At 39.4% G+C, this 27,715-nt stretch overlaps 1 pseudogene; it reads left to right on the top strand.

Annotated features, from left to right (window-relative positions):
• Window positions 1–1,697: 1,697 nt before the first annotated feature.
• On the top strand, window positions 1,698–27,431 carry LOC149749510 (small ribosomal subunit protein eS17 pseudogene; annotated as a pseudogene).
• The last annotated feature ends 284 nt before the right edge of the window (window positions 27,432–27,715 follow it).

The following is a 27,715-nucleotide window of genomic DNA, read 5'->3' as shown; positions in this document are numbered from 1 at the left end:
CTACAGCCCGAGTTAATGAAAGGCAAACAAGGCAATTTCTACAAAACACATATATTCTAGGAAAATCTCTCTAGTGAAGTGTGACTAGTATGACAGTGTGTGTGCATGTGAGCAATTCTTGGGTATTTCCATGCCTTTGGGGTGCCATATGGTTCCCCTTTAGAATTAGTAAGATGGGGATCTGTCACCTCACATTGGATTTCCTGGTGGTTTTTCCCATACTTAAAAAGAAGTTATGAAACTAATATACTATGATAAATCAACTATACTTCAATAAAAAAAAAAGAAGCTGCACCCTGTTATTCCTGACACTGAGATCTTTCAAGTCCAAATGCAAATACACATTTAAAACCTGTTTTTCTTTGGTTTCTTCACTTGAAAATTTTATTTCCCTGAAATATTCTGTTGGCTTTCCCTTTTTCCTTAGGTGTGCTATTTCATTTTTTTAACATGTGAAAGTGGATTATCAGAAAAAAACAGCACAATGGATGTTTTCCTTAATTTGCATTTTGGGTTTTTCTTTGCATACAATATTTCTTTTGTTCTGAATACAAATGATTTTTTTTTTTTTAACATCTCAGCTCGGTGCTTTGTGTCCACCTAGACAAGTGGGATACGGAGGGTGGGAGGGCGAAGCAAGAGGGAGGAGATATGGGGATGTATGTTTATGTATAGCTGATTCACTTTGTTATACAGCAGAAATTAACACACCATTGTAAAGCAATTATACTCCAATACAGACGTTAAAAAAAAAGACATGTTGTTTTAATTGAAGTTTATAGAGAGAATTGGCTCATACGGATATGTCAGTTGGAAAGAGAAGGATAGAAAAAAAAATGTAGACCCTCAGAGACCATCCAGACCTACTGAGTCAAGATCAGCATTTTCACAAGTTCCCCAGAAATTCAGAGGTACTTTGAGGTTTGAGAAATGCTACTCTTGGGTATTTGGTGTTAGGAAGGTAAACCAAATTGAAATCAGTAAGCATTTCTGGTAGATTGTCTAAAGAGATCTCAGAAGAAAGGGACCTGGATTCTGGAGTCTTTAGTATTTGGTGTGTTTTCTTTGCTCATTTAAAATAAATATTCACTTTCAGACCAAATTTTATATTTGTAATTTTTTTTTCTTGAAAGGGATTCCCAATACTGTATAACCCCCAGGGCTTCCAAAACTTGTGTCTGTCCCTGGACAAGGACATGTGTTGAGAATAGAGAGCGGAGGGGAAGGTGCAGAAAAGAGAGTAAACAGTGGGGAAAAGCAGCAAGGCTGAGTGTCGGTGAGCAGGGTCTACTTGAGGCCGGCACACCAGTTTAATGGGCTGTGTGATATTTTTTTAGCATCTCCCGGTGACAGACAGAGAGCTTGTTGGTGAGGGCATTCTTCCTGTGTTGGAGGTTTACAGGATGCATGCAAGAGAGGGACGAGAAGGATGAGAAGATTAAAGCCCCGTGACTCATTTTTATCCTCATGATACTCTTACGACATGGGAGGACATGTATATGATCAGCATTTTGGAGCTGAAGAAACCGAGACGTGGGTCAGATAATTTTCTAAAATGCCACACTGTTCCTGACCCTGTTCAACAACCCCCAAGCCCCCCGGATACGCTTAGCTTTGCCTGTTTCCTGGGACTTGGCCACCAGCTCAGTGGAGAGACCCACTGAGCCTCCATTCCTGGTGGGGTGGGCACGCCGGGGATGCTGGCCTTGGGCATGGCCTCCATGATGCCTCTGAAGGAAGAGCTGCCCCTGCGTCGAAGGTCAGCTTGGCTTAGCCGTGGTCCTGCTTCCTCCCATCACCCCTGGGCTCAGATGAGGCGCTGTACTGTAGGCAATGCAATATGGCTACTCCAGCAGTTGCCCAGCACAGCCAGGTCATGCCGCTCACGTGTGGGACAGTCAGTGTTGCCGCGGGTAAAGTGAGGGATAGGACACAAATAGGAGCTGAAAAAATAAATTCCTCTCCTCTGGTGGATGCATCTGAGGCTCAGGGTTTCTACATGGCATATTTGGATGGCATCCTGTGCTGGGAACTAGCTGTCTCTGCAGCATACGTACCACCTTCAATTTGTTTCTCATTGTTTCTCCCTTATTCCTACTGCCTTGTGGTGGGACCTCCCAAGGAAGCCGTAGCACACAGCTCTGCCTCAACTTCTGTTTTCAAAAGTGTCCTGAACCAGGACACTTACCTAGGAGGCAGCAGAGTTTGTAGCAGAAGTCCTCTTTTTGAGTACTCTCTATGTGTCATGCACCAAGCTAAGTTCTAGGAAGGTAAAATAAACCAAGAAAATATGACCCCTTCCTTCAGGGGGTACAGATCCAGGTTTTCCCATCTCCTGGTGCTCTGTTCTTTCTAGACTACAGCATAGTGATTGCAATGGATGATTTGTTTCTAAAAACTGGATGGAATGTTTCACCAGATGCATCCTACTGCAGAAAGTGAACTCCTCCTGTCACACTTTTGTTTTCTGAGTGGATTTTATGTGAGAGTATAATATGCTCTTTCTGTGTATATGAAACAGAAAGAGAGCAGCAAACAATATACCTCACAAAAATAATTTACTTCAAATGGGCTTTTTTTTTTTTAGAAAACATGCTCTTTGTTCACTCCTTTGAATCTGACACACCTTGTAGTTATTGAGGTTATTAGCCACTCTACAATGAATGACCACATATGCAGCCTTCTAATTCCCTTGTCTCCTATATGTGTCATTATTTATATTCCATTCATTCATTCATTCATTCACAGAGAAAGGGTTGTAGCACTGAATTTAACAAAATAAAACATTGACTTCTGGTATAATCTTAGTCTCTGGTGAAGAAGAAGCCTGCTTTGAACAATGAAGTTGGACACTTGGGAGGATTCAAAGTTGGCACAGAATGGGTCATAGGGATCATCATATTACACAAGAAGAAACCGAGTCCCAGAGAGGGTAGAGGGATTCTCCGGCATCAGTGATAGAGCTGGGGCTCAAGCAGCATCACGCCCTTTTACCATCGTGATGTTTGGGAACTCTTTTCTTTATCAGAAAACACAATTCCTATTTAGGTATGGAAGTATTCATCCAGCTCCTGCAATCTCCTCTTAAGAGTGAACAACTGGGATGAAGCCTACTTCTTAAAGAAAAGGCCATAATCTTGGAGTTACACATTTATGAAGAAAGCATTCCTCTTTGCAATTGCCACACAAGAATTTGGGAACAGCTGTAGTATAAGCAACAGTGTAAAGTGTCTTCTCTCCCACTCCAACGGCAAAGCCAAGTCTATGTTTGCTAAATTTTCTAGGTGATTTCCCCTGCTTTACATTTTGTCCAGATTAAAAATGTCCAGAATACCCGACATGCAAGTTTGCAGAACTGATAATATTTAACACTGCTAACATCTTGGTAATCATTACTTTGAAAATGTGCACCTAAATGCTGGCCCTGAACAAGGGAAAATGTTTGCCTTACTAGGCTGTTTAGTGGATTTCAAAGTGATTGATCCACTGGGAAAGAGTTTATATGAAATTATTCCGCTCTTTTTTTTTTAAGTGAATTTTTTGAAATTTGCTACATAAGAATAATAAAATGAACTCCAATGAGATTAATTTAGTATAATGCTTTCTAGAATTAAATCTCAACTTAAGACCAGTGCTGCAAATATGAGTGAGCAACTAAATTAAATATGTTTTAACTAGGCTTTAATAGTCTACGAGGAAAACCCATGCTGGAACCAAGAGCTCAGGTAGTATATCAATGAAACATCTCTCCTATGATATCAAACTATAAAATGGAAACATTTGTTGAAGCGTTGATAAAAATCTAAATACTTTGCCTTCTTACTTTTTAAACATATTCTTTCCCTAACCCCTGCAATTTTAAATATTTGCTGTTTTAGTGAGAACATTGAGGGGAATATCTCCATAGTTAGTATGGAGTAGTTAAAAGAGCCCTACACTTTGATTTAAGGGTTCTAATTCCAATTCTATAATAAAACAGCTGCTTGACAGAACCACTTAATCTGTTTCAGTATCTGTCAAATGAGAGGTTTAGTCTACTCAACAATGTCTGTGTTTCCTGTCTCATTCAATGACTCAAGTGAGTATCAATGTGAACATTTAGCCCTTGCTGTGATTTTTACCATCACATATTTGGAGATACTGGCTTAAGTTCCTTTGAGAAATAATGTTGTACAAGGAATTAATTTTACAGATACTCATGTGTAACAATCAATAGTGGCCCTTGAATTACTGAAAGCCGATCAGATTTTAAACCATTTAGACACTTCATACTCTTAAAATATGGTAATACATATCTTCCTAGGAGGCATTTCTAAGTGAAAGGAAATATTGAATGTCTATAATATTTTCCAATTAGTGAAGAAAGACATGTGGCCTCTTGTGGTTTACCACACTCAGGTGAAAAGCTTAGGTGGATAAAGTGTTCATTTGGAGTATACTTCATAGTACAGCTTTCTAAATTTGCATGCATTCAGTCAAAGATTTTGCAGTCAAAGAACAAATATCTTCCAAGAGCAAATATCTTCTTGTCAAATAAAAGATGATATAAATATCACATTTGTCTATTGACCAACTCTGTGAGTTAGACTGAAGTCATATTTATATTTGAACTTCACAGTTATTTTAAAAACTGAGTTTCAGAGGGTTTAATCACCTCTGGCAATTTTACACAGCACTTCAGATGGATCAGAATCTAAGTCTTTTAGTCAGTTACTCTATTCATTACATCACAGTTTCTCTGAGTTGCCTAAAAGGAGAAAAATAATCATTTATGGAAGGTAAGAAGTGCCACCGTAAATGGATAAAGGGAGTTACAAAACAAGAGCAGACTGTTTGTCCAAGGGAACCAGGGGAATTTGGAACTATGCAAATAATTTCTCTCACATATAATTGCTCTTGTTTCTCTAGTCCTTATTAGATATGGAAGTTAACTGTTGAAAAGACAGGTTGAAAAAGTAGCTTTTATAAGCAAAGTTAATGCTTGAGTTAGGCAATGGAAGCTAATAAAAGCTCAACTGCTGAGGGAAGTGCTTTTCTGCTCCATACCTAGAATGCAGAGCAAGAGACAACGCATCAGTGAAGTGAAGATGCCAGTGGGGACGGTGGTCATTGATGGAAAGCTCAAAGGGCAACTGAATAAAACCTGAATAAAAATAATTTGATTCAGGGCTTCCCTGGTGGCGCAGTGGTTGAGAGTCTGCCTGCCGATTCACTGGACACGGGTTCATGCCCCAGTCCGGGAAGATCCCACATGCCACGGAGCAGCTAGGCCCGTGAGGCATGGCCGCTGAGCCTGCACGTCCAGAGCCTGCGCTCCACAGCAGGAGAGGCCATGACAGCGAGAGGCCCGCGTACCGCAAAAAAAAAAAATTGATTCAAACTTATGTAGATTAGAAAACAGAGAGTCACTAGATATTTAATTATGTATTCCAAGTCAGAAAAAATATCAATAACTGATTGCAGAACAAATACAGTCTGTTTGCCAAATTAGAATTTTTCCAGATAAGAAGAAACAACTTATCTTTGTATGATTAAATGTTCATTAACACTCATTAACAAGAGGCACAGTTGAACCATCAGCGAACTGATTACTTGAAAAATAAATGCAAAGATTTCATTTCTTTGTTCCACTATTTTGCCTTTTGGAAAATTTCCTTAAGAATGTATTATTTTCAAATTTTTAATCTGTATTTAACTATAAGAAATGTTAACAAAAGGAGTATAAGGCAGTGATTCTCAACCCTGGATGTCCATTGGGCAATTCAAGTGTACAGACAGGGTGGAGAACTCCAGTTGTAGTTAGAAGGTCATGGACCCTAAACTCAGAAGAGTTGAGTGTGAAAACCAGTTCTCAAATATATTAATTTAACTTAATGAAAGAAAAAACATTAGATTAATCTTACTAATCTATTGTCTATAACATTTGAGTTATACTCCTTACCCAGGGGTGGTACAGGTGTGCTGCAGCTCATGTAATTTGGGGGACCTCTTTGAGAAAAAGAATATAAAAATAAATTACCTTTGCAAATACTAGAAAACTTTACATCCAAATGAACACAAGGCTAAATGTCAATACCTTCACAGTAAATCTCACTCTGACTATACTATCAAGTTACTGATGGTGTCTTGTTGAAGAGTGGCTATAAGATTGCATTACAGGGGGGGAGCTTCAAGATGGTGGAAGAGTAAGACGTGCAGATCACCTTCCTTCCCACAGATACACCAGAAATACATCTACACGTGGAACGTCTCCTACAGAACACCCACTGAACGCTGGCAGAAGACCTCAGACCTCCCAAAAGGCAAGAAACTCCCCACGTACCTGGGTAGGGCAAAAGAGAAATGAAAAAACAAGAGACAAAGAACAGGGATGGGACCTGCACCAGTGGGAGGGAGCTGTGAAGGAGGAAAGGTTTCCACACACTAGGAAGCCCCTTCACGGGCGGAGACTGTGGGTGGCGGAGGGGGGAAGCTTCAGAGCCGTGGAGGAGAGCACAGCAACAGGGATGCAGAGGGCAAAGTGAAGAGATTCTCGCACAGAGGATAGGTGCCGACCGGCACTTACCAGCCTGAGAGGCTTGTCTGCTTACCCACCAGGGCGGGCAGGGCTGGGAGCTGAGGCTCGGGCTTCGGTCGGAGCGCAGGGAGAGGACTGGGGTTGGCAGAGTGAACACAGCCTGCAGGGGGTTAGTGCACCACGCCTAGCCGGGAGGGGGTCTGGGAAATAGTCTGGACCTGCCGAAGAGGCAAGAGGCCATTGTTTCGGGTGCGCCAGGAGAGGGGATTCAGGGCACCGCCTAAAGGAGCTCCAGAGACGGGCGCGAGCTGTGGCTATCAGCGCGGACCCCAGAGATGGGCATGAGACGTTAAGGCTGCTGCTGCCGCCACCAAGAAGCCTGTGTGTGAGCACAGGTCACTCTCCACGCCTCCCCTCCCAGGGCCTGTGCAGCCCACCACCACCAGGGTCCCATGATCCAGGGACAACTTCCCGGGAGAACGCACGGCATGCCTCAGGCTGGTGCAATGTCACGCCGGCCTCTGCCGCCGCAGGCTCACCCTGCCCTCCGTGCCCCTCCCTCCCCCCGGCCTGAGTGAGCCAGAGCCCCCGAATCAGCGGCTCCTTTAACCCCGTCCTGTCCGAGCGAAGAACAGACCCTCTCCCGCGACCAACACGCAGAGGCGGGGCCAAATCCAAAGTTGAGCCCCGGGAGCTGTGCGAACAAAGAAGAGAAAGGGAAATCTCTCCCAGCAGCCTCAGGAGCAGCGGATTAAATCTCCACAGTAAACTTGATGTACCCTGCATCTGTGGAATACCTGAATAGAAAACGAATCATCACAAATTGAGGAGGTGGACTTTGGGAGCAACGATATATGCGTATTTTTCCCTTTTCCTCTTTTTGTGAATGTGTATGTGTACACTTCTTTGTGTGCTTTTGTCTGTATAGCTTTGCTTTTACCATTTGTCCTAAGGTTCTGTCTGTCCGTTTCTTGTTTTTTTTTTTTTTTTATGTAGTTTTTAGTGCTTATTATCATTGGTGGATTTGGTTTTTGGTTTGGTTGCTCTCTTCTTTCTTTTTTTTTATATTACATTAAACATTTTTAAAAAATAATTATTTTTTAGTTTAATAACTTATTTCATTTCGTTTCATTTTCCTTCTTTCTTCCTTCCTTCCTTCCTTCCTTTCTTTCTTTCTCCCTTTTATTCTGAGCTGTGTGGATAACAGGGTTTTGGTGCTCCAGCCGGGCGTCAGAGCTGTGCCTCTGAGGTGGGAGAGCCAAGTTCAGAAATCTGGTACAGCAGAGACTTCAAAGTTCCACATAATATCAAATGGCAAAAATCTCTGAGAGATCTCCATCTCAACACCAAGACCCAGCTCCACTCAACGACCAGCAAGCTACAGTGCTGGACACCCTATGCCAAACAACTAACAAGACAGGAACACAACCCCACCCATTAGCAAAGAGGCTGCCTAAAATCATAATAAGTTCACAGGCACCCCAAAACATCCCACTAGATGCGGACCTGTCCACCAGAAAGCCAAGATCCAGCCTCATCCACCAGAACACAGACACTAGTCCCCTCCACCAGGAAGCCTACACAACCCACTGAACCAACCTTAGCCACTACGGGCAGACACCAAAAACAACGGGAACTATGAACCTGCAGCCTGTGAAAAGGAGACCACAAACACAGTATGTTAAGCAAAACGAGAAGACAGAGAAACACACAGCAGATGCAGGGACAACATAAAAACCCACCAGACCTAACAAATGAAGAGGAAATAGGCAGTCTACCTGAAAAAGAATTCAGAATAATGATAGTAAAGATGATCCAAAATCTTGGAAATAGAATGGAGAAAATACAAGAAACATTTAACTAGGACCTAGAAGAACTAAAGAGCAAACAAACAATGATGAACAACACAATAACTGAAATAAAAAATTCTCTAGAAGGGATCAATAGCAGAATACCTAAGGCAGAAGAACTGACAAGTGATCTGGAAGATAAAATAGTGGAAATAACTACTGCAGAGCAGAATAAAGAAAAAAGAATGAAAAGAATTGAGGACAGTCTCAGAGACTTCTGGGACACCATTAAACACACCAACATTCGACTTATAGGGGTTCCAGAAGAAGAAGAGAAAAAGAAAGGGACTGAGAAAATATTTGAAGAGATTATAGTTGAAAACTTCCCTAATATGGGAAAGGAAATAGTTAATCAAGTCCAGGAAGCACAGAGAGTCTCATACAGGATAAATGCAAGGAGAAACATGCCAAGACACATATTAATCAAACTATCAAAAATTAAATACAAAGAAAAAATATTAAAAGCAGCAAGGGAAAGACAACAAATAACATAGAAGCGAACTCCCATAAGGTTAACAGCTGATCTTTCAGCAGAAACTCTGCAAGCCAGAAGCGAGTGGCAGGACATATTTAAAGTGATGAAAGGGAAGACTCTACAACCAAGATTACTCTACCCAGCAAGGATCTCATTCAGATTTGAGAGAGAAATTATAACCTTTACAGACAAGCAAAAGCTAAGAGAATTCAGCACCACCAAACCAGCTTTACAACAAACGCTGAAGGAACTTCTCTAGGCAGGAAACACAAGAGGAGGAAAAGACCTACAAAAACAAACTGAAAACAATTAAGAAAATGGTAATAGGAACATACATATAGATAATTACCTTAAATGTAGATGGATTAAATGCTCCCACCAAAAGACATAGACTGGCTGAATGGGTACAAACACAAGACATGTATATATGCTATCTACAAGAGACCCACTTGAGACCTAGGGACACATACAGATTGAAAATGAGGGAATGGAAAAAGATATTCCATGCAAATGGAAATCAAAAGAAAGCTGGAGTAGCAATTCTCATATCACACAAAATAGACTTTAAAACAAAGAGTATTAAAACAGAAAAGAAAGACACTACATAATGATGAAGGGATCAATCCAAGAAGAAGATATAACAATTTTAAATAATTATGCACCCAACATAGGAGCACTTCAATACATAAGGTACATACTAATAGCCATAAAAGGGGAAATCGACAGTAACACATTCATAGTAGGGGACTTTAACACCCCACTTTCACCAACGGACAGATCACCCAAAATGAAAATAAATAAGGAAACACAAGCTTTAAATGACACGTTAAAAAAGATGGACTTGATTGATATTTATAGGACATTCCATCCAAAAACAACAGAATACACTTTCTTCTCAAGTGCTCATGGAACATTCTCCAGGATAGACCATATCTTGGGTCACAAATCAAACCTTGGTAAATTTAACAAAATTGAAATCATATCAAGTATCTTTTCTGACTACAATCCTATGAGACTAGATATCAATTACAGGGAAAAAAATCTGTAAAAAAATACAAACACATGGAGGCTAAACAATACACTACTTAATAACCAAGAGATCACTGAAAAAATCAAGAGGAAATAAAAAAATAGCTAGAAACAAATGACAATGAAAACACACGACCCCAAACCTATGGGATGCAACAAAAGCAGATCTAAGAGAGAAGTTTATAGCAATACAATCCTATCTTAAGAAACAAGAAACATCTCAAATAAACAACCTAACCTTACACCTAAAGCAATTAGAGAAAGAAGAACAAAAAAAAACCCAAAAATTGGCAGAAGGAAAGAAACCATAAAGATCAGAGCAGAAGTAAATGAAAAAGAAATGAAGGAGACAATAGCAAAGATCAATAAAACTGAAAGCTAGTTCTTTGAGAAGATAAACATAATTGATAAACCATTAGCCAGACTCATCAAGAAAAAAAGGGAGAAGACTCAAATCAATAGAATTAGAAATGAAAAAGGAGAAGTAACAACTGACACTGCAGAAATACAAAGGATCATAAGAGATTACTGCAAGCAACTCTATGCCAATAAAATGGACAACCTGGAAGAAATGGACAACTTTTTAGAAGAGCACAACCTTCCAAGACTGAACCAGGAAGAAATGGAAAATATGAACAGACCAATCACAAGCACTGAAATTGAAACTGTGATGAAAAATGTTCCAAAAACAAAAGCACAGGACTAGATGGCTTCACAGGCAAATTCTATCAAACATTTAGAGATGAGTTAACACCTATCCTTCTCAAACTCTTCCAAAAGATAGCAGAGGGAGGAACACTCCCAAACTCATTCTACGAGGTCACCATCACCCTGATACCAAAACCAGAGAAAGATGTCACAGAGAAAGAAAACTACAGGCCAATATTACTGATGAACATAGATGCAAAACTCCTCAACAAAATACTAGCAAACAGAATCCAACAGCACATTGAAAGGATCATACACTGTGATCAACTGGGGTTTATCCCAGGAATGCAAGGATTCTTCAATATATGCAAATCAATCAATGTGATACACTATATTAAAAAATTGAAGAATAAAAACCATATGATCATCTCAATAGATGCAGAAAAAGCTTTTGACAAAATTCAACACCTATTTATGATAAAAACCCTCCAGAAAGTAGGCATGAAGGAACGTACCTCAACATAATAAAGGCCATATATAACAAACCCACAGCCAACATCATCCTCAATGGTGAAAAACTGAAACCATTTCCACTAAGATCAGGAACAAGACAAGGTTGCCCACTCTCACCACTATTATTCGACATTTTTTTGGAAATTTTAGCCACAGCAGTCAGAGAAGAAAAATAAATAAAAGGAATCCGAATCAGAAAACAAGAAGTAAAGATGTCACTGTTTGCAGATGAAATGATACTATACATCCTAAAGATGCCACCAGAAAACTACTAGGGCTAATCAATGAATTTGGTAAGGTTGCAGGATACAAAATTAATGCACAGAAATCTCTTGCATTCCTATACACTAATGATGAAAAATCTGAAAATGAAATTAAGAAAACACTCCCATTTACCATTGCAACAAAAAGAATAAAATACCTAGGAATAAACCTACCTGGAGACAAAAGACCTGTATGCAGAAAAATATAAGACACTGATGAAAGAAATTAAAGATGATACCAACAGATGGAGATATATACCATGTTCTTGGATTGGAAGAATCAACATTGTGAAAATGAGTATACTGCCCAAAGCAATCTACAGATTCAATGCAATCCCTATTAAAGTACCACTGACATTTTTCGCAGAACTAGAACAAAAAATTTCACAATTTGTATGGAAACACAAAAGACCTTGAATAGCCACAGGAATCTTGAGAAAGAAATTCGGAGCTGGAGGAATCAGGCTCCCTAATTTCAGACTATATTACAAAGCTATAGTAATCAAGATAGTATGGTACTGGCACAAAAACAGAAACATAGATCAATGGAATAGGATAGAAAGCCCAGAGATAAACCCATGCACCTACGGTCAACTAATCTATGACAAATGAGGCAAGGTTATACAATGGAGAAAAGACAGTCTCTTCAACAAATGTTGCTGGGAAAACTGGACAGCTACATGTAAAAGAATGAAATTAGAACACTCCCTAACACTGTACACAAAGATAAACTCAAAATGGATTTGAGACCTAAATGTAAGAGCGGACACTATAAAACTCTTAGAGGAAAACATAGGAAGAACACTCTTTGACATAAATCACAGCAAGATCTTTTTTGATCCTCCTCCTAGAGAAATGGAAATAAAACCAAAAATAAACAAATGGGACCTAATCAAACTTCAAAGCTTTTGCACAGCAAAGGAAACCATAAACAAGATGAAAAGACAACCCTCAGAATGGGAGAAAATATTTACAAATGAATCAATGGACAAAGGATTAATATCTGAAATATATAAACAGCTCATGAAGCTCAATATTAAAGAAACAACCAACCCAATCCAAAAATGGGCAGACGACCTAAATAGACATTTCTCCAAAGAAGATATACAGATTGCCTACAAACACATGAAAGAATGCTCAACATCATTAATCATTAGAGAAATGCAAATCAAAACTACAATGAGATATCATCTCACACCTGTCAGAATGGCCATCATCAAAACATCTACAAACAATAAATGCTGGAGAGGGTGTGTAGGAAAGGGAACCGTCTTGCACTGTTGGTGGGAATGTAAATTGATACAGCCACTATGGAGAACGGTATGGAGGTTCCTTAAAAAACTAAAAATAGGACTACCATACAACACAGCAATCCCAGTACTGGGCATATACCCTGAGAAAACCATAATTCAAAAAGAGCCATGTACCACAATGTTCATTGCATCTCTATTTACAGTAGCCAGGACATGGAAGTAACCTAAGTGTCCATTGACAAGTGAATGGATAAAGAAGATGTGGCACATATATACCAGGAATATTACTCAGCCATAAAAAGAAACGAAATTGAATTATTTGTAGTGAGGTGGATGGACCTAGAGTCTGTCATACAGAGTGAAGTAAGTCAGAAAGAGAAAAACAAATACCGTATGCTAACCCATATATATGGAATCTAAAAAAAAAAAAAGGTCATGAAGAACCTAGGGGCAAGACGGGAATAAAGACGAAGACCTACTAGAGAATGGACTTGACATGGGGAGAGGGATGGGTAAGCTGGGACAAAGTGAGAGAGTGGCATGGACATATATACACTACCAAATGTAAAATAGATAGCTAGTGGGAAGCAGCCACATAGCACAGGGAGATCAGCTCGGTGCTTCGTGACCACCTAGAGGGGTGGTATAGGGAGGGTGGGAGGGAGGGAGATGCAAAAGGGAAGAGATAATGGGGATATATGTATATGTATAGCTGATTCACTTTGTCATAAAGCAGAAACTAACACACCATTGTAAAGCAATTATACTCCAATAAAGATGTTAAAAAAAAAAAGATTGCATTACAGCTTTACAGAACTTTGTGGGGTATTGCTGTGACAGTAGAAGACCAGAAGGAGGAGGTGTTGGTCGTGACATTTGTAGAGGAGATGGAGTTTATTGTACAGTTTATAGGCTAGAGGAGAATTGACTCTTGCTGAACATATGGTGTCTCCATCATTAGTACATATACGTTGAATGTTTTTTCCCTAATATTTTATAATCAAGAGATAATCACTGACTGTTATCTTTTCTATTGTTGTTCCAGTAGCTTCCTTTAGGAGTAAAAGATGTCATCCTTGAAATCACTCTCAGAGTTAGGAATGTACAACTTAGATCTGGAACAAGGAAAGTTTCTAGCTTACATAGAAATGATATATTTATAAATATAACATAAAAATCCCCTCTGACACTACTTATGTAATGTTCCCTTTCTATATCGTGGAGATCTCTTCTATTCACATGGCTACATCAGCCACATATATCTTTTTTTCTCATTTTATATATACCTTGGTTGCACATTCACTTCATGTGCTGATGAAACCCAAATATCAGTCTGTAGTCCTCTCTCCTGAGTGCAGGATATATACAAATGCCTATTAGACCTCACATTTCACCTCATACCTCATCAATTCACAAATGCAAGCATAGTAACTCCCTAGTCCCCTAGTGGGACCTCATCTTAGTGAAGGACATACTATCCACACAGCCATCTGAGCAGGAAACCTTAGAATCAGCTAGACTCCTTCCTCTTCCTCACCCCTGATGTTGGATCAGTCACTGTGTCCTATGGACTCTGACTCTGTATCCATATGTATTCCTTTCTCTGTTCTCCACTGTCTCTAATTTTGATCAGGACCTCATTGTCTTGCACTAAACTACTGTGATATCTGATGAACAGGTCCACCCTCCCTCAAATGCATGATCAGAGTGTCCTTTGCACATTGCAGATTTGATCATGTTTGCAATCCTTCAGTAACTTCCTGTTTTCGAAGCTAAATTCCTCAGGAGGATGCCACATTCGGATGTGATCTGTGATCTACCCTGACCCCTCTGCCCCTTTCCCCCACCTCTGCATTTCTCTTTGGTCCAATATGGAGGAGCCTCTTATAGTTCTTTAAATGCAAGCTTTCTTGTTTCTGTGCCTTTGGCCATGCTGCTTTCCTGGCTTCTTTGGCTGCTTCGTCTGCATACAACACATGTGCACCCTTCTGGGCTCAGCATAGGTATCACGTCTTCATAGAAGCTTCCCTGGCCTCTCTCCACATCCAGGCTGAGATAGCGGCTTCTTTGCTGGGAATGGGAGAAGAGAGAATATACAGCAAATTTAAATGACTCATATGAAAGAGAAGAGAAAAATGAGGCAGGATACTAGGATCATATAGTTTCAACTCAGTATAGGATACCTGTGACAGAGCATGGTAAAACCTATCTGAACTCTCACTTAGTGTCCTCAGCTTCCTGCCTAGCTTAGGAAAGAATGACAAATATCAGTGTTTTGAATTAGATTCTTGTTCTCATTTAGTTTTATCTATTTCCTCAACACAGTTTTTAAGATTTTCATGATTGTCATATCATTTAGAGATTGGGCCAATCTCTAAACCTAGTGAGCTACTCTTAAAATCAAAGAATAAAGACAAAACCATGTTTTGAACTCTAATACATTTTGTAAAATTGATATTATTTTTTCCTTAATTGTTTGGTAGAATTCATGAATGAAATTATCTGGAGTTTACTTTGGGAAGGTTTTTGAATACAAATACATGTCTTTAATTATTGTAGGGCTACTTAGATTTTCTGTTTCCTCTTACGCCAGTTTTGGTAATTTGTGTCTTTCAAGGAATTTGCCCTTTAATCTAAATTGTTGAATTTATTGATATAACGTGATTCATAAACTTTATTATTCCTTTAATGTCTATGGATCATTACTGATGTTCTTTCTTTCTTTCTTGGTATTGATAATTTGTGCCTTCTCTGTCTTTATCTTAATCAGTTAAGGTAGGGTGTTATCAATTTTGTTAACATTTCAAGGAACCAAATTTTTATTTCATGATTTTCTTTATTTATCAGTTTTCTACTTCACTGATATCCACTCTTACCAGTACTGTTTCCTTCCTTCTGCTTATTTTGGGTTTAGACTTCATTCCCTAGATTCCTAAGGTGAAAGCAGTAACTGTTGATTTTAATCCTTTCCTCTTTTTCATATAGGCAAGTAGAGATATATAATTTCCCCCAAACACTACATCCCAAAAATTTTGATAGTGATATTTTTATTGTCATTCACTTAAGAATACGTTCTAATTTCTTCTTTGAGCAAGGGGTTAAGACATAGATTTCTTAATTTCCAAATATTTGGGAATTTTCTGATATCTATTTTTCAATCATTTTTAATTTAATTTCTTTATTGTCAGAGAATGTACCCTTCATGATTTCAGTTCTTTAAATTTTTTTGTAATTTGTTTTGTTACATGGCATATGGTCTATATCAATGAATTCTCCATGATCACTTGGGAAAAAATGTGTATTGTGTTAGTTAAGTTATTGACAGTGCTGTTCAAGTCTTCTGTATCCACACAGAGCATTTTGTATATTTATTCTATCATTGAGGAAAGAGTACTGATATCTAAAACTTTAGCTGTGGAATTTCCTATTTCTCCATTCTGTTCCATTAGTTTCTTTCTTCTTGTATTTTGAATTTCTGTGATTAGGTGTATACACATTTATGATTTTAATGTCTTCTTGTTGACCACATTTTTATTATAGAATGTCCCTCTTTACCTCTAAAAATATTATTTTGTCCTGAAGCCTAATTTGATAGTAATATAGCCAGCCCAACATTTATCTGAATATTTAAGAGGTATACCTTCTTCCATCCTTTTCTCTCTTATAAACAGCATATTGTTTTTTTAAAAATTCAGTCTGATAATCCTTTCCTTTTAATTAGAGTCTAGTGCTATTTGATGCAATTACCAAATAATTGATTGTGTTTAAATATGCCATCTTGTATTCACTATGTTTTTGTCCCATTAGATCTTTTTTCTTTTTTTCTTCCTTTCTTGCATGCTTTTGGATTAAATATTTTTAAAGATACCATTTTATGCCCTCTACTGGTTTTTCAGCTATGCCTCTTCTCTTTCCTTTCTCCTTTAAATTGGTTGCTCTTCAGTTTACAATATTCATTCTTTACTGACATATATATATATATATATATATATATATATATATATATACTGTATACAAGTATACTTGTAACAGCATACTTCCATTTTTCTCTGGAATTAAGCCACAAGAGAAAATAATTTATATTTATTTACATATTTACTTTTTTTGGAACTCTCCATTCTTTGTGTAGACTGAATTTCCATCTGGAAACATTTTTCGTTTAGTCTGAAGAAATTCTCTTAATATATCTTGTAGTGCTTGCCTGATGATGACAGATTCTTTCTGTATTTGTATGCCTAAAGATGTCTTTATTTTTCCTTCATGTTTGGAGGATATTTACAAGATTTTAGGTTTAGTTTTTCCTTTCAGTACTTTAAAGATGTCAGTTTAATGTAGTCTGGCATACGTTGTTTCTAATGAGGTTAGTGGTTGCTCTTTTTATGTTTTTTCTTTCTGACTCCTTTAAAATTTTTTCTCTTTGTGCCTTTATCTATTTTGGAAAAAGTTTTTTCCAAAACAGCTATCTTACTTCAAAACATTCAAAGTTTTTTGAGATCTATCTCATTTTGCTAAAAATAAACAATTTACATTTATATTGACTGACTTTTCTTTTGGTTCTGCATCACATTTTGCTTCTTCTTCACAATGTTTAGTAATGTTTTGTTATATACCGGATACTATGGATGCTATGTTGCTAAAGAGCTGGCTTTTACATTCTTCCTTAATAGAATATTGAATTTTGTTCCAGCAGATAGGTAATGCATTTACTTAAGCTGAACTTATTCAAGGATAATTTTTACTCTTTGTTAGGGACACTTCAGAGTAGTTTTACTGTGGAACTAGATTAGCATGACCTTCCCTGCGTCTCCATTGAATGTCAGGGATATTTAATGAGTTGTCTCCACTCTGGTCAGTACTCAAGTGTCTCCCAGACTAGATGAGTTCTAATAGTTTTCAACTCAAACTTCCCCAGTAATTTTTCTTTATTTGATAGCGTTTTTTACCCTGCCTTATGGATTCTGCGTTATGCATACACACTTTTGTATTGCACCAAAGAGTAAGGGGAACCACGTGCAGAATTCTGGAACTTCATTTCTGTATGACTCCCTTCTCTTCATTCCTGGCCCACAATTTCCAGCCACCCTTGCAGCCCAGAGCTATGACATCTGCCTTCTCTGACCAGTGAGACACCTGTACCCTGCTGGGGCTCCCTGCCCCGCCCCCACCCTACCATTTGCAGAATGCCTCCAGGTAGAAGCTTGTATAACTGTGATCTTAAGGCTCCCCTGCTCCCCTTGGGGATCACAGATCTGTGTTGCCTATAGTCTAACATCTAAAAATAATCATTTCCCATATTTTGTTCAGTTTTATAGTTGTCTCTGGTGAAAGGATTAGTCTGGTACAAGTTACTTTGTTATGGCCACAAGCAGAAGACCTCTAACATGTTTTGAAATATCACTTATGAGGTTGTAACTCAGCCAGCTTTGCAAGTTTTAAAAATACATTTGTCTTATGAATATTCCATGAAGAACATGTTTTTTTTCTATTTCAGCAATGTTGACTAGACTTTCCCAAGTCCTGAGAAGTAAAGTTTTCACTGTATAAACCTGAGATACCTTCCTAAGGTTTGCCATTTCAAAACTGAAATGGCAAGAAGAAAGAAAAGATCAAAAGTATACAAGCAATTTTATACTCTGTGCATCTCAGTGCGATCTTAATGCTGTTTTATAAAAGGCAGAGGGAGATATATTTTTTGAGTTTGGAATGGTTGCCAAGTTGCAAAGAGCAGTAGACTAAATATCAAACGATATTGAGTCTTCTCTTGGTTTTATCACTTTCTAATCATGCGATCTTGGGTAAAGGTGACAGTTTCCTCATCTGTGAAATTATATCTGGTTTGTCTGCTTCATGAGATTAACGTGTGGTTTAGATGTAGTTAAATAGATCAAAAAGGACATTGCAGATGGTAAAACACTGTATAAATAAAGTGTATTGCTCCTTATACTTTCAGAAAGATGAGATAAATTTATGAGTAAAGAGGGTAATTTCAAGTGCAAAACTTTCTTTTTTTAAAAAATTTATTTATTTTTGGCTGCATTGGGTCTTCATTGCTGCATGAGGGCTTTCTCTAGTTGCGGCAAGCGGGGCTACTCTTTGTTGTGGTGCACAGGCTTCTCGTTGCGGTGGCTTCTCTTGTTGCAGAGCACAGGCTCTAGGTGCGCGGGCTTCAGCAATTGTGGCACTTCGGCTCAGTAATTGTGGCTTGCGGGCTCTAAAGTGCAGGCTCAGTAGTTGTGGTGCATGGGCTTAGTTGCTCCAAGGCATGTGGGATCTTCCCGGACCAGGGCTCGAACCCGTGTCCTCTGCATTGGCAGGTGGATTCTTAACCACTGCGCCACCAGGGAAGCTCTCAAGTGCAAAACTTTCAAAGCAAGGAGGAGGTTAATAATGGAATGAAAATAAGAACTTAGAGAGGATAACTAATTTATTTTTTATTTCTAGTAATTTAATTGAAAATCACGTGTTCTTAGAAGGAAAGCACATTTCACTCAACTTAGTCAAAATAAGTTTAAATGTGATATTGTAACCTAAATTGAGCTCACTGCTCAAAAGCCAATAAAGAGGCTGGGTTGGTGGAAAGGAAAGTTTGCTTTATTTCAGATGCCAGCAATGTGTGGAGGGAGATGAGGAGGGCAGATACCTGTCCAAAGGTTTACTCCGCCCCACACTGACAATCAGGGGGCAAGAGCTTTTATGGACAGAGGAAGGGGGCTACATGCAGAAACAGCAGTCAGCTCTGACAGTCATCATGAGATTGGTCATGTGGTGGTCTGATCAGCATCATCTTGATTGTTTTAAATACAGTTAGTCTTTAGTTCCAGGGTCAGTTTGTTCCCATTTCTTTGAGGCCAGCTCTCAGAACTGTGGCAGCTTATGTCATGTTTACAGCCTGGTCCTCATGTAGTTAACTTCTTCCACCTGGTGGGGGTCTCAGTATCTATAAGACAGCTCACAGGATAGGGCTCAGAATATTATCTATAGCCCTTGAGGAGGAACTAAAGGTCCTTGACTCTGCTTAATGACTAAACTATTATTATTTAGTCTTCTTGTTATCTTTTATTTCTGCATTTTCTCATTTTCTGATTAAACTTGTTCTTTGGCTAAACTTTTTCCACAGACAAAAGGCAGGCTGAAGACATGGGGGGCAAGGACCATAGGGTCCTGCTCCATTTCAATATGATCAACTGTTTTTGGTATTTTAATCCCATATCCTATCTTAGTTTTAATTATGGGGGTGTATTCTGGAAATAGCTATTACACTGATAAAATTTCATTGACGAAAGACTATCTCAATACCTATGATTTGTCCCAGTAGTTCTGACATAACCATTAATGCTATGTCATCAAATTTTGACCCAAATTCAAAGGGGTGTATTGATGTTCTTAAATAGTGTTTTCCAAAAAGAAAATCATACCTTTGAGAACTTCGAAGATTAAGATTTATCCCCTAGTGTTAAAAATAAACTATTTTCATTTTTTTTGAGCCAAATGGTTACTACAGAACATCATCAGGGACAGCACTCTTCCTTCCCCAGTTCATGGGCTTATTTACGTCAAAATGAACTTGCTTCTCTCAGTAATCTTATAATCATGGAATCACAAGACATGAGATCCAGAAGACACCACAGACCTGATCTGAGCCAAGATTCCATTTTACAGAATTACACACCCTGATGGTGACCAACTCCAGGGAGTCTATGTGTAATGCAGACAGGAAAGTACTGCATACAACATGGAAAAATATATCAATGCCATGTCCATCCACAACTATAGAGCATATCGCTTTGTTTTCTGGAGTTAATCTGTTGATATTTTTGAATGTGTTTGTCATCAGTAGTAAAAAGCACTGCACTCAGTATTTTGGAAAGTTACAAAGGAAGGGAACAACAAAGATTCTTCCCTCAAGTGTCTTATGCTGAGAAGAGCAAGAAAGCCCAGTGCAAGGACATTGCATTATCATTTCTATATATATGAGTTTCGGTCGCTGAATTGAACTTAGTTTCATGAGGGCTTACCATGTACCAGGTTGCAATGAGTACAAGAATGTAAAAGAGGCAAGAGGGAAGAGATATGGGGATATGTGTATATGTATAGCTGATTCACTTTGTTATAAAACAGAAACTAACATACCATTGTAAGGCAATTATACTCCAATAAAGATGTTAAAAAAAAAAAGAATGTAAAAGAAGAATGTAAAAATGCCCTCTTGTCCCTTAAAATTTGGCAGTCATGAAAGATATGCAAACAAAGGTTCGCATTATTAGAAGCAGGTCCTAGATTGATAAATACTGTAATATGACAGAAAGGAAATAGTAGGAAATGAAGCTAAAGGAGGAAGGCGAGGTAGTAGGGATGAAAAAAAGTGCAGAGATTTGTGAGATATTGGTAACTAAATGGATGTGGTAGGTAAGGGAGTGGAAGGCACCTAAGATAATAGTGGTTTGTTTGCTTGGGTAAATCGTTATGAGACGTTTCCACTAAACAACAGAGAGAGTACCAAAGAGATGGAGAATGTGTGGCATTGGAAACGGAAATGAGTTTCATTTTTCAACATGTTGACTTCGAGATGTCTGCGAAAAATCCTGGTAGAAATGCCAGGAAGACATTTAGATATATATATAAGCTTAGCCAGTAGAAGATATCTAGACTAGAGAAAGTGATTTGGGGGTCTATAATGTTTAAGGTGTAATGCAAGCAGTGGGCATAAATGAGGTTACCTGGGAAAAGAGTATAGAGAGAATATTAGTCCAAGTAAAGAATCCTGGAGACTGAAATACAAGGGGCCAGTTGAAGTAAGAGGCTTTAAGAAGAAGGCTGAGAGAGGGCAGTCAGAAAGATAGAAGTCAGCCATGTCCTTCTGCCTGCATGACTGACAGAACCCTGTGTGCTGTAGAATCACCCCTCCCTTATCCCAGGGAAAGTGGATGTTGATTAGACGAAATCAGTTGTGGAAATCCCCCTTGCCATTGATATGCATGTGAGGCAGTTCTGGTTAGGAAGAAATAAAGGGAGTCTGAGGGCCGCTATTATTTTCTTGCTTCTAAAAAAAGGAACTTGGCTCATAGGTTTGCCTGGTTTCAGCCTCTCAAGGAAAACCTCTGAGGATGTAGCAACCATCTTGGGATTCTGAAGTAACAGGTGTGAAAGTAAATGCCAACAACTCACTAAGGGCATCAGAGGGGAAAGAGAGAGGTGCCCAAGCTGCAAGCAAATGTGGAACTGTGTGCCTCTGCCTAGTTTTTATGTGACAAACTATACCTGCTATGGACTAAATTATGTCCGCTCTCCAAATTCATTTGTTGAAGCTCTAAGTTTCAACGTGACGGTATTTGGAGATAAGATCTTTAGGAGGAAATTAAGGTTAAAAGAGTTAAGGGTGGGGCCTGAATTCCATAGACTGTTGGTCTTATAAGAGGAGGAGAGAGAGATCTCTTGCTTGCTCTCTGTGCATGCACAGAGGAAACTCCATGTGAGAATATAGCGAGAAGGTGGCCATATGCAAGACAGGAAAAGAAAGTTCACCAGGAACTGAATTGGCTGGCACCCTGATCTGGGACTGCTAGTCTCCAGAACTTTGAGAAAATAAATTTCTGTTATAAGTGACCCAATCTATAATATTTTGCTATGGCAGCCTGAGCTGACTAATACAAGACCCTATATATTATTGAGAGAGAAAAGACAAAATAAGGAAGGAAGGAGGGAGGGAAGGAAGAGAGGGAAGTCAAGTCAAATTAGGAGAGAGTGATGTGGAAAACAGGGAAGATAGGTTATTTCCAAAGGATGAAATGGTTGAGAATCTCTAAAGATTTACAAAGAGCAAGTCAATAAGTCTTGGAATAATTTCCGAAAATCATTGGTGACCCCAACCATTCAAATGATGTAGGCAATATTGAGATGATGCTAGAACAAAGAATGAATAGAATTTGAGCAAGGGAAATCAAATATTGACAACATTTTCAAAAAGTTTGGTTGAAAAGGAAGACAAGGAGGTATCTAAAGAGATACGAGGACAAGGAAGAGTTAATCTTTAGAATGGGAAAATTTAAAAAAATTTATAGGCAGAGGGTCAAGTGTCAGGAAAGAGGAAGAGGTTGAAGATACAGAAAAGAGAGTATTATTTATGGAGAAAGTCTCTGAGAAGATGGGAAGTGGGGCTTCCCTGGTGGCGCAGTGGTTGAGAGTCTGCCTGCCAATGCAGGGGACACAGGTTCGTGTCCCGGTCCAGGAAGATCCCACATGCCGTGGAGCGGCTGGGCCGGTGAGCCATGGCCGCTGAGACTGCGTGTCCGGAGCCTGTGCTCCGCAACGGGAGAGGCCACAACAGTGAGAGGCCCGCGTACCGCAAAAAAAAAAAAAAAAAGTTGGGAAGTGGTAGGCTTCAGAAAAAAGAGGAAGATTTTGACTTGAAGTAGAAAAGACACATTATCTCAGGTCATGGAGGGAAGAAGTGAGGAATGTGGTTATACAAATTAGAGGAAGGAATGGGCAGCTAGAAGCCAGAGAGGTGATGTTATCCTTTGCCCTTAAGTGGGAGAGAATTTTGTTTGTAGAGAATGAAGAGGGTGGGTGTTGGCATGGAAGCAGGAGTGGCCACATTCTACATCCTTGGACATGCTCAAGCAGCTGCCTCTTGGCTGACTGAAGAGTGGAATTAGCCCAAGAATGTGACCCTGTTAAGTCATGCATCTCTTCGCATCCAAGTGAATGAGAGGCCATTGGAGTTGCTTCTATAATTAGGTTAAAGTACACACCACAGGGCCTTATCAAGATTTGCAGTGATCCCAGGAGATATGCTACTGCATGAGCAAGATAAAAAAAAAAAAAGTAAAAGATGAATTAATGCGTTAAGGATAAAAAGGCAATTTTTGCAAAATTAAAAAAGGCATTGTATCTCTAGGGTTTGATATCTTGTGACTTGAATGTATCAGCCTAGTACCTATGGAGTGATGAGCAATGTTTTTTTATTTTTAAATTAAATACATGGATAGTTGTTTGAGCATGATGTGTATGTTCCCAGGCTTCTGGCTCATGTGGACCATTTGCATCTGAGAAACCAGATCTTGTCAGTCCTGTTAGCACTTTTAGGAAAGATGGGGAATATAGTGGTCCTTAAAAGGAATCTTGGGCCACTTGATGGAAATATTAAAAAGTGAACATAAGAACTAGACATGATATTATTAACTATTATTTTCTACTGATTTATTAAACAGCAGGAACTACCCAGCGTGGGCCTCTCTTTTTGTACCCCTTGTGCTTATTTGGTTATCTATTGCTGTGTAAAGATTCACATCAAAGCAACAAAAATCGCTTTATTATTTTCTCTCATTGTTCTGGGCGTTGACTAGGTTCAGTTAGGCAGTGTTTGCTTGGGGGTGGGGTTTCTCACGCTATTGCAGCAGATGGTGTTTGGGGCTAGAGTCACCTTATGACTCACCTAGTCACATGTCGGGAGGTTGATGCTGGCTACTGGCTGGGACCTCAAAAGGAGCTTTAGCCAGAAAGTTAGACCACTTCCGTGTGGTCTTGCCACTTCCTCACAGCATGGTGACTAAGTCCCAGAACAGTGTCTCAGGAGCTCCAGGTGAAATCCATATAGACTTTCATGTCCTAACCTTGGAAGTTCCATAGCATCAGTTCTGCTGTTGTCAGATTCAAGGGGAGAAACAAAGCCCCTACACCTCTATAAGAGGAGCTACAGCATCACACAGGAAGAAGAAATGTGGGATGGGAGCTTTTGTTGCAGTCATTTTGGAAAGTACAATCTGCATACTGCTTGACTGACAGAGCGGCACTCTGTCTAGACCACAGTCTTAAGGCAAACGCCTTGCATCTCTTCCAGCCCTACTCTGCCCTTTGGGAATTTTGTCTTTGTGCGCTTACTAAGGGTGTCTCCGAGGGCCATAAATGGCACCTATGTATGCCATCTCACTAGTTAAATCTGGGATTATTCCTTGTCAGAGACTTCTTTTAAAGTAGAATTTAATTTTTAGAGCAGTTTCAGGTTCACTGCAAAATTGAGTGGAGGTACAGAGATTTCTCATATACCTTCTGCCCTCACACAAGTATAGTCTCCCCTCTTTATCAAATTCTGCATCAGAGTGGTACTTTTGTTACAATTGATGGACATACATTGATGCACCATAATCACCCAAAATTCATAGTTTACATTAGGGTTCACTCTTGGTATTGCACATTCTATGGGTTTGAACTAATGTATCAGATGTATCCACCATTATAATACCATACAGAACAGTTTCACTGCCTTAAAAATCTTAGTTTTGAGGCTTCCCTGGTGGCGCAGTGGTTGAGAGTCCGCCTGCCGATGCAGGGGACGCGAGTTCGTGCTCCGGTCTGGGAGGATCCCACGTGCCGCGGAGCGGCTAGGCCCGTGAGCCCTGGACGCTGAGCCTGCGCGTCCGGAGCCTGTGCTCCGCAGCGGGAGAGGCCACAGTAGTGAGAGGCCCGTGTACCGCAAAAAATAAAAATAAATAAATCCTAGTTTTGCCTATTCATCCATCCCTCCCTCCAACCCTTGGCAACCACTGAGACTTTTTAACTAAAGCCCACTTGTTCTTCTATACTGTACACTGTTATCAGAATTATATTTTCTATAAAAAATTCTGAACGCTTATTCTCCTGATGAACAATCTCCAATGGATTTTTCCACTGTGTATACATTAAGCTGAAATGCTTCATTTTTTTGGATCCCGTGTTACAATAGTTAAATTAAAGGAAAATTAGTGGATTGACAAATAGTGGTCACTCAAAAACTAGGTTTGGGGATTACAAATATAGCAAAATGGTATTTTTCTTCATCTCCCATCTTTCCACTTCTGGCTGACCCCTTTCTTGGAATATATTACACACCTAGTTCCATTCTCAAGCCCTGGCCCAAATGAGCTAAATTAGCAGAAAGATGTCTTTGGCAAAACTAGAAAAAAGAGAGACACTTCAAACACAGTAACACCCTAGAGTTGTGCTAAAAGTTTTGTCTTCTAGATCCTTCATCTTGAAGTTCAGACAAGAAAAGACCATCCTTTTTAACATTGCTTCCAAAATCAGGTCCTACCCCAGATTCACCAAGACTGGAAATCTGATGATTTCAAATAACTAGCAGTCCTGACTGAAGACAGAGAGTAGGAACAAGATCCTTTGGAGAAGACAAAGGAGTTGATAGTCCTAGAACAGGGGTCCATAAACTATAACCAGTGGTCCAAATCTGGCCTGCCACTTGCTTTTTAAATAAAGTTTTATCAGAACACAGCCACACCATTCATTTACCTATTGTCTATGGGTGCTTTCATTCTTTAACAGCAGCATTGAGTAGCTGTAAAAAAGAATGTTTGACCTGTGAAACTTAAGATATTTAACATCTGGCCTTTTCTAGAAAGTGTTTGCTGGCCTCTGTTCTAGAAAGCCATGGTGAAGAGAAAAGGTACCAGAAGCTAAAGAGGGGAGACTGGCTTGGGACCCCCTGAGATGGACGCATTACAGGATGAAGTGTTGTCAAGGGGAAACACATGAACTGTTTGGCATCATTTTCTGGATTCTGGATAGTGTTATGGTAGGACGACACATTCTGGAAAGGGAATATATGTATATGTACTTCCAATAATGACAAAAAAATTACAAAAAGATAAGTAAGGCATTCCATCGTTTTACAGTTTTATCTCCCACCTCGTCCCATCACACCCTCTATACATCCTTCATTGTAGCCTTTTTCCTAGAATGGAATCTGAGCCCTCAAGCTGCTGGGACTTGGTGCAAGTTCCTTCTTGGGTCTGTAACGCTTTTCCACTTTGTTGAAGACCTCGGAGCTTCAACTCAATGGTCAACACTCAAAAGGCTTTCCCCAATAATCACATCCCTACCACCCCCAATGAGCCTGAGCTTCCTTTGCATCACTTGGTACAACTCAGTTTGTACCAGATTATTAGGACATGTCCTCATCTCTTCAACAAGGTATCAGCAACTGGAAGGCAGAAATATGGCGTTTTGTTTGTCTTCATTTTTCAGTTTGATCTTACCAACTCTTCCAATCCCTGGCTTCTCATTAGTATAGTGCTTTATAGACTTTAAATATTTATTGACTTGAACATGAGAATTTTGAAAATAAAACTTTGTAGTTCTATTCCCCTTCTGGTAGAAATCTAAAGAAAGAATACTTTGGCTCAAGATTATTTTGTGTAGCTGTTCTTGAAAAGCAAAAATTCTCTGAAAAATACTCCAGAGACCTAAAGTCTGTCATCTAATAAAGAAATGAACCTCTTTTACCAAGGACCGCCAACACGGGCCACTTCTGCACCAAAACCATGAAGAAGGCAGCCCGGGTCATCATTGAGAAGTACTACATGCGCCTGGGCAATGACTTGCACACCAACAAGCACATGTGAGAGGAGATCGCCATCATTCCCAGCAAGAAGCTCCACAACAAGATCTCAGGCTATGTCACACATCTGATGAAGCGGATTCAGAGTGGTCCAGTGAGACGTATCTCCATCAAGCTGCAGGAGGAGGCGAGGGAGAGGAGAGATAATTACGTGCCTGAGGTCTCAGCCCGGGATCAGGAAATCACTGAAGTAGATCCTGACAGTAAGGAAATGCTGAAGCTCTTGAAGTTTGGCAGTCTGTCCAACCTGCAGGTCACTCAGCCTACAGGAGGGATGAATTTCAAAACACCACATGGAGCCGTTTGAATCTTTCTGCTGTGCTGTAATATTTGCAGTAAGCCTCAGACAAAAACAACAAAAGAAATGGAGCCCATGTTCTTAAAGCAGCAGGCTAAATGGAGATTATGTCTGGAGGGAGAAGCCACTGGAGAAGTAGAAGCTATGGCCCACCCCGCCTTCTAAACCAAGAGGTCAGACCATCCTCCTTGACGGACATCTGCTTTGTGATTCTCCCCTTCAGCCGAGATTAAGCCAGATGGAAGGCTGAGTAAAGGAAGCTTGAATCTATCCTAGCAAGTACATTTTGTGCTAAGAGGGAGAGAGTACTAATTTTGTACTTGAAAAAAAAAGGATCCCATTCAAATATAAACTAATTTCCTCTCTTCAATGGTGGTTGCCATCATTCCCAAACTGAGGTCATCATTATAGTCTCTCTGGGACTTTGACTGGCACAGAAGAAAGTGACTTAATCGACTGTATTAAAATGTTTTTAGAAAA

This window comes from Delphinapterus leucas, chromosome 3 (genome assembly GCF_059928025.1).
Source record: "Delphinapterus leucas isolate spDelLeu-1000000601 "Yukka" chromosome 3, BTC_Dleu_Yukka2, whole genome shotgun sequence".
Classification (NCBI taxonomy): domain Eukaryota; kingdom Metazoa; phylum Chordata; class Mammalia; order Artiodactyla; family Monodontidae; genus Delphinapterus; species Delphinapterus leucas.
The sequence above is the reverse complement of the archived record's forward strand: the minus strand, read 5'-3'. Positions and strand labels throughout refer to the sequence as shown.